The sequence below is a fragment of the Periplaneta americana genome, chromosome 12 (assembly GCF_040183065.1).
Source record: "Periplaneta americana isolate PAMFEO1 chromosome 12, P.americana_PAMFEO1_priV1, whole genome shotgun sequence".
In the NCBI taxonomy this organism is placed as follows: Eukaryota; Metazoa; Arthropoda; class Insecta; order Blattodea; family Blattidae; genus Periplaneta; species Periplaneta americana.
The window spans coordinates 86,738,559-86,753,216 of record NC_091128.1 but is presented as its reverse complement, the minus strand read 5'-3'; the positions used below and the strand labels follow the sequence as shown (position 1 = coordinate 86,753,216).

At 33.9% G+C, this 14,658-nt stretch overlaps 1 long non-coding RNA gene across 1 annotated transcript in view; it reads right to left on the bottom strand.

The window, feature by feature from the left end:
- The window catches only part of LOC138710654 (uncharacterized), a 42,122-nt gene extending 27,752 nt beyond the window's left edge, over positions 1–14,370 (bottom strand). The window contains exon 1 of the long non-coding RNA XR_011335284.1: positions 14,158–14,370. This is a non-coding gene — a long non-coding RNA (uncharacterized lncRNA). The remainder of the gene's footprint in view (positions 1–14,157) is intronic.
- Between the last annotated feature and the right edge of the window lie 288 nt (positions 14,371–14,658).

The window sequence follows — 14,658 nt, the reverse complement described above, 5'->3', positions numbered from 1 at the left end:
TTCATCTCATTCAGACGCTAAATAACCTAAAATGTTGATAAAGCGTCGTAAAATAAGCTACTTACAAAACAATACTTAAAACCGTCCCTTGAAAAAAGTTTTCTTTTGATACGTTGCGAATGTACCTTGTAATTCGGTGCATTGTGGGCCAAACAAAAGAGGGTGGGGGGAAAGCGGGATGCGACGTAGGCAAACGGACGACAGTACCTGCGCGAAAATATGATTCAATATTGAAAGCTCTTTCGTAACTGGAAAACGCGAACAAATTTCTGGAACGTACTATACTCACTAACTCAGTACTGTTTGCTCGTAAGGCGACTGACTGCATACGCGACCTTGGTTCTGTGTGGAGAAAGGTTGGAAATTTACTGGTGGTAGAGGGGGTGGGAGTGAAGTACATTAAAAAACTCAGGTACAATAAAAATTGAAGTAAAAATAAAATGATGTCCCTGTAGAAGTAACATAGATCGTTCGTAGATAGTTTCAGTGACTTGGACTTCAAAGTACAGTACAGAAAAAATATAGCTAAAAGAGATTCAACGTTATGGAGTACAAAATTTGAATGGTTGTATCGTGGACCATAGTTGTGTTCCAGGACCATAGTTATGGGAAATGACGTTACTAATAATAGCCACCGGCGTAGTTTAGTCGACTGAGGAACTTGCCTGCCGATCCGGAGTTGCGCTCGGGCGTGGGTTCGATTCCTCCCTGGGGTTGATTATTTGGTGGATTTTTTCGAGATTTTCCCCAAATGTAAGGCGAATGTCAGGTCATCCATGGCGAATCTTCGGCCTCATCTCGCTATGACCAATCTCATCGACGCTCAATAACCGAGTAATTGATATAGTGTCTTTAAATAACTAACAAACTAATAATAATAATAATAATAATAATAATAATAATAATAATAATAATAAGCCGGTATGTTAACAGCTCAACACCGGCGTCAAAATGATAAATGACAGTGAAGCTTAAGATCAGTAACTTGAGGAAGGAGACATGCCTGCAAACCATTTTTCCTGCACCGTGGCCCTCTCTTTTTGGCATGAACGACCTACTTTCTTGTAAGCGCCTACCAACAGAAACAAATATCTTTCAATTAGGATGACGCCTTTTGGGAAACTGCTGTCGGTAAAACCGTTCAGCTGCGCGGGCGCTGTAACCTGCTTCACCGTAAATTAAATGAGCGTCTGCCAGCTCCGCGTTCCTCTAGTCTTCCATCTGAATACTGAGCAAACATCAGCAACTTGTTTACTGTACAAACGTAATAAGGGCATCATATGGCCATCAATCAGCTAGCACCACCGACATTAACGCGGCAGATGCCATGGCAAACAGGCCAAACCTTCGGCCTCTATCTCGGACTTTGGTGTTAGGTAATTAGCGCCTGAAGATGGCATCGCTAACCATTGCTATGTTATCTCAAAACTCTCATCCTAAAATCCTCTACCACCTTTGAGCTAAGACACACTACATGAGACTGAGTATGTGGAAGTAATTTTAGATTATCAACATTATTAACAGAAAATTACAGGAAAGATTGAAGAATGTTGGGTTTGCAGTAAATGACCTGCCTTTGGACAGAACACTATGAATGAATGGAAACTTAAAGGATTAGGTGAAATATATAGATTTCGATTAATTATCCCCCAGGCATAAAGCACCTAGACTTTCAGGGCCATATTCATAGATATTTTTAGGGCGGGCTTCCGATGGAGGATCAGCGAACTAACGTTTTTCGTATTCATAAACCAGTGTTAGCGATGTGATATGATATGAATCCTGTACAAGTAAATAATCAGTCGATAGCCGGAGCTAGTTTAGCACGCTCGTAGCGCGGGCTAGCGAAATGTCTATGCGTAGCACCCTCAGGGGTTAGGTACAGTTTACAGAAGCAACATTTTTGGAAATATTCAACATTTTTTTCCTCCATTACTGTATCTTGTACAATAATGAAAATTGGTATGTGTAAAACACTGTCATTCTGCTATATGAAAAAAAAATATATATATATTTTTACGATTTAAAAAATATTTATTTTTTTTTCAAAATTCATAATGGTGGTAGTTCACTGTGCACTGATGAAGCGTTTCCCTCATAACTCATAAACTTGACAACTTTTTCATGTTCTCTCTCTTTTATTTTATTGCTGAAACTCATGTTTACAATATCATGCTCTTTCAACTACATTCCTTAGTAAATAACATTTTTTGGTGTTAGAAGAAAATACTGATATTTGACCTTTTTTATGAATTTATTTTTTTATCAGACAATCTACCAAAGGTAGAGAAGTGATCTTGCATCACATTGTAGATATGACATGCATAAATACACAAAAAAATTAATCACATAATGTTGGACAGTTTTGAGTTATGTGGAAAACGCTTCATTACTGCACAGTGAACTGAATTTTGAAAAAAAAAAAAAAAAAAAAAAAAAAAATGTAAATAATTCTTTTAAGTCGTGAAAATATTTTTTTCATACAGCATAAACACAGTGTTTACACTTACTAATTATCATTATTGTACAAGATACAGTAATAGAGGAAAAAAATGTTGAATATTTAAAAAATTTTACTGCTGTAAGCTGTACCTAACCTCTTAAATTAATGAAAATAAATCTAAATTCAAGATTTTTAATAGTAAAAGGATTCCTGAGCATAGCTGTATATGCTATTATAAGTAAACAATTCATATATAATAGTAACTCAATTACTTAAAAATTCCCTGCATAGTTCTGTGCATCAAATTATTCAATATTCAATGCTTAGTGCAATTTTGCTAATGAAATTCACAGAGATACTCTACAAACTGCAAAATTTACTAAACTGATAATAACTACTTCATTTTTCGGGAATACATTAATTTGTAAACATTTCGAATCTGGACAAATGTAGAATTTTGAGGGCCGTCAAAAGTTGCATTATTGTTAGCATATTCAGATATGAACAAGCATGGAATTAGGACTACAATAAATTAAAGAAATTATTTTTTTGCACTAACTTTCTATCTTATATACTACCCGTCACTTGTAAATTAACCGGTGTTGATTCCACGAACTAGCAGAATGCTTCATACTCCTCCACGAATGCTTTGGTCCCCTCAATGCCTCGCGCTACGGAATTGCCAAAAACTCTCTTATATACATACGACAGTGGAGACATCAGCGTACAGTGTTGCCATGTTTAGTACAGTATATTTGTAAAGTTCTTTGTATCGGAGTTTCCTCTTGGTTGAGTGTTAGAGAAGGCTCTGTGGCCTTAACTATGCTAGATTAAATAAAATTATTATTATTATTATTATTATTATTATTATTATTATTATTATTATTATTATTTAGTCAACTGTGCGAAGACAGGTCTGGACCCCACAAGTGACACCAAAAGAGACATCACTCATGAGGTAATTATGCCAGGAGATAATGGGGTAGAGTCCAGTTCCTTTCCCTTTCTAGTTCATACATAGCCGATTAGTTACATATTACACTAATCAGACTTTAGATCTATACAAGCAATTGTTCTTCCTCTGACGCATATCGTCAAGTGAGATGTACTGCCTGATAATAGATGTACATATCAACTGGAAGCTCAATCGGAAGTAAAATTTATTATTATTGTTATTAATAAAATTGTGCGACTATCTGAAATCCTAAATATCACGTGGCTCACAGAAAAAGCATGGTTCCACCTGTCTGGATATTTGAAATTTCCAAACCAAAGTAAGTAAGTAAGTAAGTAAGTAAGTAAGTAAGTAAGTAAGTAAGTAAGTAAGTAAGTAAGTAAGTAAGTAAGTAAGTAAGTAAGTAAGTAAGTAAGTAAGTAAGTAAGTAAGTGAGTGAGTGAGTGAGCAAGTAAATAAGTAAGTAGGTAAATAAGTAGGTAAATAAATAAATAAATAAATAAATAAATAAATAAACGTCATGTTATATATAATATTGTCATGTCCTTTTTTGGTGGAAAATCATGCTTTTTCAGATAAAATGCTCTGCTTTTTGTTTCGTTCATCTGGTAATCCTACACATAAGTGAATGTCTAATATTAACTCACAAATTCGGAATTCTGAACGAATCAAGGACACAAACCATGAAAGTAAGAAGTAGCGAAAAAAACCTGTAAACTTCTATATACTTCCAGATTTGAAATTTATAAACAGATGGTACGACATAGACCGCTGTTGTCCGAAGCTGAGGGCCTGAAGGCCATCAGACCAACGAGTTGTGAACCGTGCTTTTATCGTCACGCGCATTAATAGCTGATGACTTAATTTAAAATGAGTCCCCATTGTCAGTACAGATTAAAATAATTACGAGTACAATCGATTGTGAGCAATGCGTGTTTAATTGAGTATTTTAATTAACAATTCAATGTCATTTTGTGTGCAATTTTCCATAGAAACTGGATGTGTACATTTTCATTTGTTTCCATTGTCAAGAGAAGCTGTAAGGTATGTAAGGGAAGGCCTTCTATAATCACTGCTTCGTTCTTTTGTCTTTATGTTTGACCACGCAAGAACACCATATTGTAGAACACAATGCCGAGAAAACATGGCATGATTTTTTTTTTATTCAGTATGGTCCATTGCAGTAATGCAAAACTACACACATGACATGGTATTATGTTATGATTAAAGTGAATACCTTTGAAACATGAAATAATTATCATTTTGATGCAAACAATATGCACGGAGATTTGTAAGAACAAGCATTAACAAGGTACTGTAATATTTAACACGCGAAAGATATATATTGTAATACATATTCCGAACATCATATAAAGGTTTGATTTATACTACTTAGTTTGTTACTATGGAGAAGATTGGTGAGGATAATAAAGTGGTCCAATAATAATCTCTGACACTTTCAAATACTGAAAACGTTTCTCGACAGCATTGCCATGAGTTCATGCATAGCCATCTTAAATTAACAAGCCATGTTTATAGACTTGGCTATGTTGCTACACGAGCATATCGTCGTTGTTCCTACAATAACTCCTATGTGACATATTTATCGATTTTCAGATTTTTGCTCTATTAAATAACTTAAATAGTGATACAGCAAATAATAAAAGCTCCTATAATATGTAATTAAATTTCTTTGTTTCGAAAATGTAAGAATTCACAATCCCCTTTGTACGGCTCCCATAGGATGAATAAATGTATTTTTCCTCCTACTGAAAAATTGTATATTTTGCACATAGGAGTTATTGCAGGAACATAGCAGACGTTACATTTACAAAATATGCTTAAAATTTAATTTTTAATGACTTCGAAGTGACTGAAAAAGCGTATAATGAATGTTTTAAATATGGAATGATTAATGATCCATGTACCGGTACATTTCATTTCACAATTAGGAAATATAAACAAAAAAACCTGTATTTTATGATATTTGCAATTGGAGTATAGGCTATTTATAATCAAGTAAGCAAACTACAGACCTAATTTAATAAGCATGTATATTTCTACAACAAACTACACGATAAAATGCAACGTTGAAAATGGTTCATCTTCCGTTATTTGCTTTGCATTAAAATATGCACTACTTAATTAAAAAATTGACTTTTCAAAATCAGTAGACATGTATCTGAAGTCAAACATTAGGCCTATCAAATTATCGTGAACTATCTATACTAATAATAAATCTGTAGCCGAAATTTTTCTGGTAATTTTCGATTTTCCAAAAATAATTGGTCCTAACATATATAATTAACCACCCTGAAACCGAAAATCGCATTTTTGAAATTTTTGTTTGTATGTCTGTATGTATGTTTATTACCTTTTCACGCGATAATGGCTGAACCGATTTATATGAAAATTGGAATATAAATTAAGTTCGTTATAACTTAGATTTTAGGTTATATGGTATTCAAAATACTTTATTTAAAAGAGGGGTTATAAGGGGGCCTGAATTAAATAAATCGAAATATCTCGCTTATTATTGATTTTTGTGAAAAATGTTACATAACAAAAGTTTCTTTAAAAATGATTTCCGATAAGTTTTATTCTTTACAAAATTTTGATAGGACTTATATTTAATGAGATAAATGAGTTTTAAAATTAAAATAACGCCATCTAAGACGGTGCAATGAAATAACAAATGACTTCGTCTACAAGGGGCCTTGGACAGCAACAATCAAAAGCTATTAAACTTAGCCTACAGACAATGTTTCTGTGTTTGTATGAAGTAATATCGGAAGCTAAATTAACCGATTTGTATAATTAATTATTATTTCACCATTGGAAAGTGTAGTTTCTCTAGATGGACATACTGCTATAATGTTATTACAGTAACTTCTTAGTAAATCGAGGACAGGTAGGATTAAAATAGCTTCCTATGCACAAAAAATTTGATAGGCTTTTTTGTACATTCGTTTTCTGTATTTCTTAAAATAATATTTATGTACACACTCATTTTAATCTCAGAGAATTAACGAACAACGAGAGTGTATTGATTTAGTATGCAGTAATAGTACGTTAGCTTAGCAATCCATTATTTTATAGTTCAGATTTTAACTATGCTCAATCGAATCGTGTTAAAATACATAAAATAGACTATATATGCAATAAATGCAATGCAAAAAAAAATTGGGTAATGAGCCAAGCAGATTATGTTAAAAACTTTCTTATCGGAGTACATCCGTTATCAACGCACTTTTTATATAATATAATATAATATATACTAATAATAAATATGTAGCCGACAATTTTCTGGTAATTTTCGCTTTTCCAAAAATAATTGGTGTTAACATGTATAATTATTCATCCTGAGACCGAAAATCGCTTTTTTGACATTTTTGTTCGTACAGTATGTCTGTCTGTCTGGATGTTTGTTACCTTTTCACGCGATAATGACTGAACGAATTTCGATGAAAATTGAAATATAAATTAAGTTCGTTGTAATTTAGATTTTAGGCTATATGGCATTCAAAATACTTTATTTAACGGGGCCTGGATTAAATCGAAATATCTCGCTTATTATTGCTTTTTTTGTGAAAAATGTTACATAACAAAAGTTTCTTTAAAAATGATTTCCGATAAGTTTTATTCTATGCAAAATTTGGTAGGTCTGATAGACTTTTAAAATAACAGTACAATACGTTTTCACCGCCGCGTTTCAGCGTTGTTGTTCCTGCAGTAATTCCCATGTGCAAAATATAAAATTTTTGAGTAGGAAGAAAAAACACATTTATTCATTCCATGGCAATGGTACATAGGAGATAGTGAATTCTTACATTTTCGAAAGAAAGAAATATAATTACATATCACTGTTTATGCTGTATCACTATTTAAGTTATTTGAAGGGTTCAGAACCATAATGGGCCAAGCGCCATTTACTGAAGACGTAGAAAACAAGGGTTAAAATTAAGTTATTACCATAATTCAATGGAAGCATATAGCAAGTAATATAAAGTTTACACATTAAAACTAAATGATATGTCAATCTTCATTAAACTATAGTTGCGTGTAATAACAAATAAGAAACATGTTAAAGGAATTGTCATTGCACCAAATGAGTGTTCTCTGGACCAAAATGATCGCAATTTAATTATTTAAATACAATTTCAATTAAGTAACATATTAAACGATTTATCGTTCTAACAAACACGAATGTTCCCTGGATCAAACGTCCTATTTTAATTATGTAATTACTTTATATTTATTTCTAACAGGTGCAGCGGAGCGCACGGGTACGGTTAGTATCACTATAAAATTAGGGAACAGTGGTTTAATGTAAAAAAAAATATATCTAATAACGAATCTATTTGTACAAGGATAAAGCAATTATTAGTGATCAGTAGTAAGCAAAATGAGAATAATACAAGTAAACTGATAAAGAAAGGATCAAGAAAGGAGTAGTGGTAGTGACAATTTTGAATAGGTTTAATTAAGTCATTAGTATTGGAATGAAAGAGAGAGGAGAAGAAATTAGTTGAGGATGGATATAAGAGGTTGTAGAAAATAGTGAAGAGTAAAACAAAACCGTTATAGTGCAAAGTAATGAATAGTGATAAGAATTATAGGAAAGATAGTATGAGACTAGTTAAAATGTAAGAAATAAGTAGAGAAATGAAGAAGCACTATAGTCAAATAAATACTAGATGAAAATACATATTACTTAGGAGAGGAATAGGAGATAAGTACTTGACAGGTATAGAGCAGTGACTAGGCATAAAAACTATATATTTCAAGGCCAGGAGGGGAAGCATGAATGTGACCTCAGATCTAGACTAAGATTCGATACACAAACAGCGATATCATTTTCAAGTTGAAGGCGATTTCTCGCTTTTGTTTTGATGATAATCATAGGCAAGACATTTATTTTGCTTAAATGCGATGTTGCAAATTTTATACAAAAGTTAAGAGCCTCTTTTTCAAACTCGAGTTACTCTCTTGATACTCTCCGAAAAAAGGTCTACTTTCAATATTTCATCAGTAAGTAGATATTTCTATGACTTTTTCCTTCATATATTCTGAATGCAACGGATTCAGTATCAATCTGTGACTGTCAATTGTTTTTAGTTTCTTCTGGAAAATTCTAAAAACTCTGTTGTTTACAATCATACTTCAGGTGGTATGCATTCGTTTTGAGTAAAATTGCACTGTTTTTGAGTAAAATTAGAGTTGCTTGCGATTTTACAGGGATTCGTATTTTTCGATTGGAGTCAGGAACAGATAACGAAAGGAGGGGGAGGGGGTCGCGAACGGAAATCTCGCCCGAAAATTTGGGAACCACTGCTTTAAGGTGAAAGTCATACTGATAATGACATACGACAGTGAACAGGTTATCATTAGCCATGCTGTAACTCAAGATCAAAATGTCAATGCAGCATACTACCAACATTTTCTCGAACACAACCTACGTTCAGCTATGCGGCGCAAACGTTCGCATTTCCTGAGAGACAATACACCTTTAATCTTGCACGATAATGCTCGTTGTCATTGCGCAGGAGCAGTGGCTGAATTGCTAAAGAGATGGGATTGGGAAGTATTGGAACATCCTCCGTATTCCCCTGACACGAGTCCTTGTGACTACGGCTCGTTTCCGCGTTTGAAAGAACCACTTAAAGGCAAGAGATTTCCAGATATTGCATAGTGCTTCATGCAGTACGGCAGTTCATCAGAGAGATCAACAGAAACAACCTCGCTAACGGCATTCAACGGTTACCACGGGTTTGGTAAAAGATACACAAACTACTTTATTTACAGCTCTTCGTAGTCTAGGTACAACTGGCCTTATCTCCGTACAGTTTGGGACAGAATACGGTCCCTGATTTTATGACAGGTCACAATATATTTGAGTACTGTAATTCTTATTTCTTAGGAGTTTCGTTTTCTCCCGTATTACAACTCGAATAAAACTAATTTATTTCACTGCAGCAATGACATTTCAAAGGAATATTCCAATAAAACTGACATTCAAGAGTTACAGGAAATAAAACAAAATAAAACAGCACTTCCAAAACATACAGTATAATGCAGTAAGTACTTATTTAAACGTTAGTAATGAAATTATTTTAGCTGTAGGATAAAAAAAAATCTTATGAGAGTTACAGTACGCTGTTCTTACCAAAGAAACCTTCCCCATTTTGAAATTCTATACAAAGAACTGGCTCGGAGCATACAACGAATGAACAGATACGGAATTAAAATTTGGAGCGAGTTTTGATGGGAGTCCACCTGTATGTAGGCAACAATTTCGCACAACTGTCCACAAGTAGTATATATTAGTGTCGTGCATTTCAAGCGCTATGTTCGGTTCAAGTTTGTCGAGCGTGACAAGAACCGAAGTCTGCTTTGAAGAAGAGAGTCTGTCACAGCTCGCTCGTACTTGCGCCTTGCATGATCCATGCCCTTGAATTTCGCTGGCTTCCCCTACCCTCCCCTCCCATCTCATTATGGTTTTAGCTGAGTAAAGACTTTAGAACTATTCTTGTGAAATTTTATTTAGATGTAAAGACAGTAATTTTTGTCATAAAAATATGATTAAACATAGACAGAAATATACGTACATCACATTATGTTTTAAAAATACAAGACAGTTGTTACTATAACAATTACCGACCGAAAACAGTTATAATTACATTCTTATCATAATATTCAAATTAATCATACTTACTCGGACACAATATTTGTGTGACTATACGGATGATGAAAGTCTTAGGGCCGTATTCATAGACATTTTTAGCGCGGGCGTCCGGTGGATGATCAGCGTTTTTCGTATTCATAAACCAGTGTTAGCGATAGAATGATTTGAATTCTGTACTAATAACTAGTGGATAGCTGGGGTTAGCTTGGTACGCTCGTAGCGCGTGCTGCGAAATGTCTATGAATAGCACCCCTAGCGACGTGCATTATAAACACTATGTTAGATTCAAGTTAGTCGAATATGAGGAAATTCGATATTCGTTCTGCAAAAGAAGGCCTGTCATGTTTGTTACACCTTGTTATAAAAATATTCGCTGTCCTCCACTCCCACCTCTTTGGGCCGTATTCATGGACATTCTTAGCGCGGGCTTCCGGTGGATGATCAGCGAGCTAACGTTTTTCGTATTCATAAACCAGTGTTAGCGATATGATATGATATGAATCCTGTACAAGTAATCAGTCGATAGCCGGGGCGAGTTTAGCACGCTCGTAGCGCGGGTTAGCGAAATGTCTATGAATAGCACCCTTTATGTTTTAGCATAGATCTTGCTATTACTTTTTCATATTAAATACGAAGTGAGACGAATTTTGTAATGTCTTGGTTGTCTTTGTCATGTTCGATCATTGCAGGACACTATTTTAAACCGCTTAAGGATTTGAGCACATATCTTGCGGTTAGTTTTAATATTGAATAAGACTAAGTTTGCAATGTCTTGGTTTCCTCTCTCATGTCTGAACATTGCACAATACTACTCGGTACTATGAGCATATGAGTTTTTTTAAATGTATTTTGTTTCATTTATTTATACGCATATTTTTGTGAATATTTATTTATATTGATAACAAGAAAAGTTACCTATACTCATTAGTCATTACTATGCGTCAGTTCGCAAGATATATGCCTGATATCCTTATGCAGGTAAAGTACATATAAAGGCGAAGAGAGAAGAGGAACTAAGGAGAAAGGCGCCGAACATATGTAAGAAAAGGGGAAGATTGAACAAACGCAAAGGAAGCTACTCTTCTACAAAGACTCGGCAAATATGAATCAAACATAAGGCCTCTGACCGGTTTTCAAAGGACTCTGTTATTTTAGTTTACATGCTTCACTTCAACGTACTGTTGGAGTGCCTATGGAGTACGGAGAAGTTTGTAGTATCTTGACATCCCCTCACACGTTCGAACATTGCACGATACTAGTGTATATAAGTACAAGCGATCTTGTTTACTGCACATGCTCAGTGTGTTGTGAGCGAAAATTAAGCCTATAGGCTATAAAAAGGGAGCTCCAAATTATATTTGTGCGAGATCGTGCGTATTTGCTTGGTTTCCGCACAAAACTAATCCGCGGAAAGTCTAAAATTCCACATTCAGTATTCCCAACTGAACACACATAACAATTTCCCTCTTCTTACCGCTTAAGTGACATATTGATTTTACTGCTTTAGGCTTTTAACATATTATTTTTAGAGACGTTCAATATAGTAATAATTATAAATTGGAAACTTACCACTGCAATTTCACCTAAATTGCACTGTTAATTATTGTTTTTAAATATTTGCAAAAATTAAGTAAACTCTACAACTCCACTAAAGTTACTGCATTCGTGATGCAAGTAACATTAAGGAAGCCGTGAAAAAATCTACAAGATTCCAGACTCATCATAGACTAGGGAAAAAAGACAGACGACCTGCTGGAGTATAGTAAACACAGAAAACATTTTAAAGCAACAGTGATGAAGATAGATATTTTTGTTTTGTAAATTTGCCATCATTGAACAGAAACCAAGATGGAGATTTCATTGCAACTAATTAGAAATTCCTCTTTCAGGTATGTAATAAACGATCTTCGCACAAAATAATGTACGATACACGAGCGGTATGTTTTCTTTAAATTCTCGGAAATTAAAAAAGCTCAACTACGTTTCGCTTTTTCAAACTTTTCCTCGAACATGGCAACTTCAACATACCGCTCTTGTAACGCATATTACTATTGGCCAATGGCAGACAAAAATGTTACACGACTGGAATAATTCTAATTCGGAAAAAAAAGCATTGACGCATGTCCAGCGTCAAAAGCGTCTGTTCACAACACTTGCGACCGTGTGTCCGTTTCCGTATAAATACTCAGATTCGAGTCCTGGCGGGGTTCTTTTTTGTTTAGTGTGTTCTTTAATCCAATTAAATATCATTTTTTTCGGTATTTTGATTTAATTTTTCCAATATTATGTTAATACAAAAAGAGTCACGCGATTTATAGCACACGTAGCCTATAACAATTTCAGTCAATATTTCCAATATTACGATAATCTATACTTAAAGGAGTCACGCGATCTATAGCACATGTATATCGATTTATAGCACACATGCAATTTGCCGTTAACTCATGTGAACCGCGCAATTTCTACACGGACAAACTTTTTACCAACCATTATATGTAAAGAGACAATTTAACCTGAGAACGCAAGATTACAGTGTAAGGTGGCAGGTCAGAAAACTCATTGAGAAGTAGGAGTAGAGTTATTGTTGTTGTTTTAAATTTAAAAACCACTTTGGGTCTGATAAGCTGTATGAATTAATAACGTTTCATTAATGAGGTCGTTAAACTTCTCCAATTATATTGTAATAATATAGATATTTTATTTTAACATGTTGATGAACGTTTTCGGTTCAGGGAACCGTAATCAGATCTCGAATTAACCTACAAAATCTTATGAACAAAGTATTATAAACAATCAGTGAAACTATGGGTTTTATGAATTAGATTCAGATGCTTAATGAATTACGATGACACATATGGAGTCACAAGTAAATGGATAAAATTTTATCCATTACTATAGAACAGTGAAAACTGTATATACAAGGATAAAATTGTTAAAAAGTAAACGATCAATCCTGTTTAAACTATATAAAAAGCATAAGCACCATTCAATGTGACTGTATAACAAGATTAACATGAAGTCTGCATTTACAAATGTCAGATCGATGTGCTGTTGCAAATTGGCAGAGTAGTGAAGAGAGGTGGATATGCAGCTTCATGCGTAGTAAAAATGGACATAACGCTCGAGACATGTGTGGTCTTGTGATGGAGACGGAGCAGAAGAAAATATATCCGTTGTTATAGAACATTTGTGGCTGAAATTTCTGTAACAACGGACTTTGTATGCAATAACGTATTACGTTTTCCATACTTTATTTACAAATATTTAGAAATGGTCATGTTTAAATTGTAACTGATATTGGATTTGAATAATTTATACAGTTTAAAATATTATACAAAACAAATAATTTATACATGTTATAAAACTTTGACATTGTTTTTCCCAAAACATGAATTTTCAACTTAAGCTGTTATTGCATCCAGCACCTCAATTAAGCATTGCTTCAGAATAAATGCTTATAAATATGGACCTGAGTATATTTGTTGCATTTCCAATAACAGAAGAAATAAAATAGATTTGAGTTATTTTACATATCGTCGTTATTCCTGCAATAACTCCTAAGTGCAAAATATAAATTTTTTCAGTAGGAAAAAAAAAACGCATTTATTCATTCTATGGTAGTGGTACAAGGAGATTGTGACTTCTTACATTTTCGAAAGAAAGAAATATAATTACACATAGGAGATTTTATTATTTGCTGTATTAATATTTAAGTTATTTAATAGAGCAAAAAGCTGAAAATCGATAAATATGTCACATAGGAGTTATTGCAGGAAGAACGACGATGTTAGAAAATGCGTTAACAACTTATTTTATTTACATTAGAAAGAAGGGGAATATTCGCTACGGAAACGCCGATATACCCAATGGTACTTTAAACTCGAATTGTCTGAGACGAACGTAGAGCTCATGTGTTGCTCTAGAAGGTTTTTCCTTTCCCCTTCAGGCTGCTACTGCTGTTATAACTACTACTGTACTATTAATGTCAATTATTTTTTCATCGCATTTTACATTCGCCTTTTAAAGATAATATGGTAATGTAATATTCCAAGATTAAAATATCATTTCACTCACCTATATTATTTTTTTCTGTAGCCTACATCTCAAATACGCCACTTTCATCTATAAATTACAACGCCGTGAAGTTTCTCCCATGTTTTGGTTGGATTTATGTCGTAATATTCTCCATTCCCATTGACGTCAAGGCAAGAATTTTTTCCTCTTTACTTTTGCTATCTACATAAAATTATCCCATCACGCTGTCAACTGCAGATGAGACACAGCACGCAACGCCCGTACGGTTACTCCGAAGAGTGAAGAAATCGAAAGCAAATCGCCGCACTTTATTTTCAGAGCTGGTGACCTTGACTATTCAGCTCTATCAGAGTGTTTTTTTACGTCCATCTGACAAATATCATTATTTTTTATCCGTTATTTAAAGACGCTCTTTTAATTGTGCCGTTATCTAAACTTGGAAGTATTGGTGATACTAATACAGACTGTGCTAATACTGTTTTGTTGAGTACTGTACTACATATACAGTAATCTACTTGTAAGAGTTTATTGTAATCCATG